This window comes from Myotis yumanensis, unplaced genomic scaffold (assembly GCF_028538775.1).
Source record: "Myotis yumanensis isolate MYYU_CA2020_CCGP unplaced genomic scaffold, mMyoYum1.0.hap1 SCAF_13, whole genome shotgun sequence".
Classification (NCBI taxonomy): Eukaryota; Metazoa; Chordata; class Mammalia; order Chiroptera; family Vespertilionidae; genus Myotis; species Myotis yumanensis.
In genome coordinates this window covers 26,728,076-26,734,144 of record NW_027223764.1, presented here as the reverse complement: position 1 = coordinate 26,734,144, position 6,069 = coordinate 26,728,076, and positions in this window count along the sequence as shown.

Below are 6,069 nucleotides of genomic sequence, written 5' to 3'. Positions count from 1 at the left end.
ATGTTTAGGATTCTGAACACTGGCAGCTTCTAGAAGGAAGAAAAATTTCACATGGAATCATTTTTCAGTTTAACCGTAAGCCTACTTTGTGCAGGACTTGGTGTATCAGATGTCTCCTTAGTGTTGGGTAGTTTCCGCAATCCCTGCCAAAGAAGTTTCTGAACAAGTCCTCAAAGTAACAGGTTATTAATTTTAAAAATGTACCCTGCATTTTTTTATATGTTAGAGTCTAGAGATATGGGAGGAAAGAAGAAAGCCAGGTTCTTACCCTTACGACTTATATATTGAGTTTAAAATATGATGGGAAATTTCAACCAATGAGGATGGTAAGTAAAATAATGAACATTACGTAGCATTTATTATGCACTTATTAACTTATTTAGCTTTTATAAAAGATATGGTCATTCATCCCTGTCCATATCTTTGTGATACAAGTACTATGCTTATCTATTTTGTAGAAGACCACTGATGCTTAGAAAATTTAAATAATTTCTTTTCATAGCTCATGTCAAATATTTAAGAATTTTAAGCAAATCTGGGTCTTGAGTCTAAATCCAAATCCTAGGCTTTAAAACTTTCTTGTTTTGTATCCCAATAGTAAGTCCAGGATAGCTCATGTAGACACAAAAGTATCTGCTTGTTAGAGGATTCTTGGGGCTCTGTACAGAAGACAAGACCAGAATTTAAGACAGACTTGAAATAAATAAAGTAACTAAAACAAAATCTATGTCATCAGAGCTACTGAGAGGGAATGACTACATCAACAGCAGGGGCAGGGAATGAAATGGGCAATGCCAGCACATAACAGGGGTGCATACAAATATGTAAAGCAGGCCACCCAAGTGCTGAGTCAAAACCAGGTTGACAGCTTGGCTGGTATTCAGCTGACAGATCTGTTGACAAGAGTGTTGTGATGGCTTTTGCGTAGCTACACCACTTAAAGGTAGCAGCTCAGAGTCATCCCTCTGACCTTTCCCAATGTAATTCCTCTCATTGAAGCACTCCCTGCAGCACTGGAAAATTACCCAAGCTTCAGCAGCATCTTCTTCTCTTCTATATTGAATAGAACTAGACATTTTGAAAAGTCACTATCCTCTGTAAGCAATGGCCTTCCCTTTCATTTCATACCTGAAATTTCTTACATGAGGCTGAGTATTTTCACATTTTTAGGTTCCATCAACCTAGACCTTTTAGTGATGGTTTCAACGGTTGTATCCTGCTAATATGGTGTCAGGGGGATATATTGGTTTAGTGAAATGAACTGGTTCTCTCCTAACCCTTCCTTCTAAGGATATCGTGGATACTGCTGATGTTTATCAAGATCATCCATAACAAAAAGTCACTCTCATTTCTATGGCACTTCATTTCAAAGTGCTTTCACAGATATCATGACCTTTCCTCTTAAGGATTGAGAGGTAAGATGGAATCGCTATGGAAAGAATGCTCATGTTAGGGCTAAATAGTGGACGTTCCAGAGCCACCTCCACTAATTATTACCTGTGTGCCCCTAGGAAAGTTCTTTATCATTAATTCTACAAAACAGAGTCATTCATTTCTGCCTACCTAATATGCTGTCATGAAGACCAAAGATGTTCATGAAGCACATTTGTGTAGCACAGTACTCAAACATGGGCCTTCAAGTCCAAATGGTTTAGGTTTGGTTCCTAGCTCCATTATAATATTTATAATCCATAGACAAGTTAATTACTCTAATCCACATTTCCCTACCTGTAAAGTGGAGATAATGTTAGTAACTCTATTATCTGATTTTCAAATGAACTTGGGTGGGAGACTAGCTGCCTCAATATGTCTGTCTCATTTAATGGCTTTGCATTCAAAATGCTGTGAGTGGTTAGGAAGGCCTACAAACCAGGCTCTGCCTACCTCTTCAAGCTCATCACTCCCTGGCTCCCTATGTTTCTTTAATTCTCTTCAGGAAGCCTAGCTCCTCGCCACCTGAGCTATTCCCCTGCCTGTAATATCTGTCAGATTTTACAGATTTTAGCCAAAAATTCATTTCCTCAGAGAAGACTTTTCTGTCCACCCTGATGACAGTGCACTTCATATCGGTGGATTCGGCACAATTACAGCAAAGATTTAACTCTGTGAGTAAGCAGCTGTAGAGTGATTGCACCCACAATCACCCAGGCACAAAGTCAGTGATTAAAAAATAGTTGTCACATGGCTGAGAATGTCCTCTCTGTCCTCCAAGCACTTGATTGGGTCTTGTGGAAAGGGGGGTACTTTTAAGATGCAATTAATACATATTTGGCTAAGACTCATTGCTCAAGAATTTCTTGGCATAATCAGGAGCTATTGATCTGGAAGGGAGGGAACTGAATGAGATCTGAGCCTTGGCAGGGGAAGGCTGGCTGGCAGGACACCAAACAACTTCACAGGGAGGCACCTTTTGGGGGACTGGGACATACCAGACTAGCATATCCTGATATGTAATCTTGTAAGTGTGTCGGAAATGACTGCACTTACACATGCTGAGTCACATAACTGAAATTTACAAGAGTTACAAAGCACAAATCAATAACGTGTTTATAATTTACATTAAAAACTCTAGCTGTCAAAAGAACTATATCAAGTTTTATGCCAAACTAACAGATTCTTTACCTGTAAATAACATAGGAAGTCCTAGTATAAAAATGTCGCTTGTTGTACAAAGATGAAAAAACACAGAAGAAGTATAGGATTTGACAGAAACCATTACCTACACAATCACTCAAGTGCATAAGAAAATAATAGTCTGGCACTTAATATTTCGGTTTCACAATAGCTTAATAAAATGGTACCATTTGTATCCTTTCTTTATACATCAGGAAACTAAAGCTTGGAAATATTGGGCAACTCGCCTCAAAATATCAATTCTCTAATCTCTGAAATCTTGACTTTAGATATCAAGCTCTTAATCTTTATGCTATAATATTTTGTATCTATTATGAACTAGCCGGACATTAAGAACACAGAGTAATAAGGTTCCTGCCCAAGTGGAACTTACAGACTAATGTAAAAGGCAGACACTCTACAGCTGCTTACTCACAGAGTTAAATCGCAATATGAAGTGCACCATCATCAGGGTGGACAGAAAAGTCTTCTCTGAGGAAATGAATGTTTGGCTGAGATCTGTAAAATATGACAGATATTACAGGCAGGGGAGTAGCTCAGGTGGCGAGGAGCTAGGCTTCCTGAAGAGAATTAAAGAAACATAGGGAGCCAGGGAGTGATGAGCTTGAAGAGGTAGGCAGAGCCTGGTTTGTAGGCCTTCCTAACCATTCACAGCATTTTGAATGCAAAGCCATTAAAGAGTTTTAATCCCAAGAGTGCTTAAAACTGAATTATGTCAGATGTGTGATTTAAAACAATGATAATACATGCCTTGTTGGGAATAAATGAGATGGGTACAGGGAATCTAGTTCGAAGGTTGCTGTGGTCCAGCTAGAGATGAAGGCAGTTTAGGCGATTTGGAACCACAAAGTCAGCCATGGATGTTTTCTCAGTTCTACATTAAGGACTCGATCTTAGAGACAAGTGATGAATTTGTGCTGATACCCATGGTCTCAAGAAAGTCACTATGTTAATTACACACGTATGTAACCATTGTTGTGTATTCAATCAATACTTAGATCCAGGAAGCTGTCAAACTTGTAAATGATTTTAAATGCTAACATAATCATTTTGGTGACATTTTCTCTATCAGAGAATTTTAAATCATTAAGGAAAGCTTTTAAATGACAGTTGGCATTTATTGTTAGAGTAGAGTCAATATAATAAGCTTTTCTTCTAGATTTGCTGACCTTGAGAGCATTGATGGATATTGTGCTTTTGATAAAGAATTATAGCTAAATATTTGTGCCCATGTGATTTTTGCTAGGTCGTCATACAGAAAGCTCAATTGAGGAACAGAGGCCAAGCACGTTTGAAGATATGTTTGATGATTCAGGTAGTAGGAAGTTCGGTAGGCAGAAACATTCAATTCAGGTCAAATGTATGCTATAAAGTATGTCTTTGGGGTGAGTACTACATGAACAAATAAAGAATCTGGTTAAAGAAACGTTTTAGAAAAAAACAAACAAACACAAGACTGATAGTACAGCCACTAGTCAAATGTAGCTATCAAGCACTTAAAATGTGATTAGTCCTAATGAATATGCTGTACGTATATCATAATCATCACATTTCAAAGCCGTAGTACAAAAAAGGAAAGCCTCTCCATTATAATATTGATCACATGTTGAAATGATAATATTTTGAATGTATTAGTTTAAATGAAATATAATAAAAATTGATTTTACTTGTTTCTTTATACTTTTTTAAATGTGACAATAAATAAATTGATTTATATATGTAGTTCACATTACATTTTTATTGGATAGCACTGGTATAGAGAATCAAGAGTAAGGTTATTATTGCCTAAGAAATCTGGTTATTTGTAGAAAAACTTGAATAATTCATCATTTATAAATTTTGTTTTAATGTATGAGGAAGTGAGAGAATGTAGAGTGTATGGAAGATCAGGTTGTGCTATAGTAGTCAAGTTTGAAGATAATTAGAAGGCTGAAAAGCAGAAAAACAATTATTGAGTAGTAATTTTTAGTATTGTATTACTGTACAATGCAATCCTAATATATAAAAACCCTGGGCCCATCACATTCACAATGACTGGAGGTCGACCTAATGCCCAGGCTGTGTGCACAGCAGGCTCTGGTGGGTGGGGACTTGTGGCAGCGGAGGCAGGATGGGGAAGGTGGGGCCGACACTCACACTCACTCACAACCACACACAGGCACAGACACACACAGTGCCCACCAGGGCACAGCCTTTTCTCCTTTTCTTTCCCTCCCTCCCAGCTTGCTCTCAGAGCCTCTCTCAGAATGAGAAAACAAAACAGACTGGATCTGAAGAGGCCTGGATGGAAGGGAGGGCAGGCAGAGGGTGGAGTGGCCCCCATTGGCCCCACCCCCTCCCAGCCAGGAAAGAGGAGGAGGAAGACAGGGAGGCAGGGAGGCCTGGAGGACTGCTGAGAAAAACAAAGAGAGACAGAGACTGGGCAAGATCAGGCTGGCAGGGGAGGGCAATAAGGGGTGATCAGATGCGCAGAGGCAGTTGGGGGTGAGGTCAGACCAGCAGGGAAGAGCAGTTGAGGGCAACCAGGCCAGCAGGGGAGGGCAGTTGGGGGTGAGATCAGGCTGGCAGGGGAGAGCAGTTAGAGGTGATCAGGCAGGCAGACAGAGAGGTTAGGGGCAATCAGGCAGGCAGGCAGAAGCAGTTAGGGGCGATCAAGCAGACTGGCAGAAGAGCGGTTGGGAGCCAGCAGTCCCAGATTGCAAGAGGGATGTCCAACTACCGGTTTAGGCTCCATCCCTGTGGGGTCCCCGATTGGAGAGGGTGTAGGCTGAGCTAAGGGAATTTCCCTCCCCGCCCCCCCCCCCGCCCGCCCCAGTGCACAAATTTTGTGCACTGGGCCACTAGTGTAAGAATAATGGTAGGCCTATTCCAATGAAATACAAAAGCAAAATACAATTGATATTTCCTATGCATTAACTCTCCTCTATTAAATTTACTGTAAAAAAGTGTTAAGAAATAATGTCCTTTGAAACATACATAAGAGCAAACATCCATTAGAATTTATGGGCAAGCTGGTAACAAACATTATTACTATTCTTCAGTAATTAAGCAATTACTCTATTTGTAGAGTCGTTCATTCATTCTTTTATTAATTCACTCAGCAAGCAGTTTTACTATTGATAGTGATTGGGAGAGAGATAAAATCAAGACACTGTGATACTAAAAAAAGCCATCTACCCATTTTCAGGCATGCTGGGAAGATTTGAAGGTGATTTGACAGTAACTTAGCAATATAGACAATTAACTCTGGAAAGAAACGGGAGCATATATCAAAAGAGCCATTGTTACCTCTTTACACATTCCAGTCACCCGATATTTACCTTTGCAAATTGATAAGACTGTATCTCAAATTAGATCCAACTTGAATTTCTGGTTGTGTTCTGTATCTGGTTTTTCAAAAAAAAGAATCTCTATTTGAATATACCTCCTACAGGA